Source organism: Limulus polyphemus, unplaced genomic scaffold (assembly GCF_000517525.1).
Source record: "Limulus polyphemus unplaced genomic scaffold, Limulus_polyphemus-2.1.2 Scaffold640, whole genome shotgun sequence".
In the NCBI taxonomy this organism is placed as follows: domain Eukaryota; kingdom Metazoa; phylum Arthropoda; class Merostomata; order Xiphosura; family Limulidae; genus Limulus; species Limulus polyphemus.
Window position 1 is genome coordinate 207,022 of NW_013666250.1, and position 1,448 is coordinate 208,469.

Consider the following 1,448-nt stretch of genomic DNA (forward strand, 5'->3'; position numbering starts at 1 on the left):
TATAAAAAATATCTCAACCAAGTTAGTCTAGAAAGTAGTCTAAATCCAGTAAAGGCAACTTTCTATAGTGTCAGGCACACACACAGTGTTTGTTTGAATGTGTGTGTGTGTGTGTGTGTGTATGTGTATATTCATAAAAAATAGCATTTACTAAACAAAGACTCACGCTAGCAAAACTATGTGCAAAATGTTAAGAAATACTTTTAGGTTAATGTTAGCTTTCATATCATCGTGTACAAAACAACAACATTGTAGACAATCTTCAAAAGTTAATTTTCTTAGATTAAAAATATACTTCCAATAGGTATCTACGTTCTCTAATACAAAGCTATCTCAATCTTCTTTCTGCCCCCTAATTTTAACACTCAGTGCAGCAGTCTATATACCCAACAAATTTCGCACCACTTTTGAACATGTATATAATATGTAACCATCCTCAACCAATATTATTGTGCAAACTACAATGGTGCAGCTAGCTCACTCTAATGTTCCCACTTAATCCTCACTTTTGGGAATTGGCAGGATCTAAAATTAATAACACCAGCAGCAAGAAATAAGGGTGGGGAGCATGTGAAAAGGTGTAAGTACCTATTGCAAATACACTTTCTAGGATAAGAAAATGTTAACTTCTGATAAGGTCTTACCTCCTCTCACACAAAGCTAGAATCCCACATTGAAAAGGTGAAGGGGCCAGTGTAGGTGCATAGACTGCCTATAAATAACTCTTATGCTCAGAGATGACACCAAAGCACACATGCAGGTCACCACACTCCTTCTGGAACAGGTATGCTCTTCACCCCGTAAGAAGGAAACGAACTTGACATAGGTGAAGAAAAAGGATTTGTACAAGCTTAATACGTTCTGAGAGGTACAATCCATCAGAAAAAATGCCGCAAATTTGAATCATCCTCCATCACAAAAACCAGACCAGAAAACAGCCAGCTCCTATAGGTAAAGAGCCACTCTATAAAACAAACACTTGGAGCAAACAACTAGCCTTGGCTAGTTATCTCCCCAACTTCAACTGTACAGACAAGGTTTCACAACCTTTCCTTGGCATTAGGAGGTTGAGGATCATCCAGATAAAAAATGAAATTATAACAAACATTGTGGCTAGGACACATGGAGCATGTGATATATATATAATATATACACACACCAACCCCAACCAAAGTAAACAGTGTGTCATACATCAAGCAACCAGAATTACAAAGAGGAAGTTAGCAATTGGCTGAAACTGGACAAACACCCAAAACCACTGCAGGAGCAAGAAGTACAACCAACCGAACCCGGCATTATGGGGTCATGTTGTTGCCTCAACTCAACCATAAGAACAGGGCTATATCTGTAACTTGTATTAAAAGCAGAAATCATAACTCACCCAACCATAAATGCAGGGAAGACATCCAGTATCTGGAATTACGGGGAGGATGTGGAAAATTTGCTTA

General features: G+C 38.2%; 1 protein-coding gene across 3 annotated transcripts in view; it reads right to left on the reverse strand.

Annotated features, from left to right (window-relative positions):
- The window catches only part of LOC106459634 (protein held out wings-like), a 55,895-nt gene that overhangs the window by 49,132 nt on the left and 5,315 nt on the right, over positions 1 to 1,448 (reverse strand). The gene's annotated exons all lie outside the window — the stretch shown is intronic.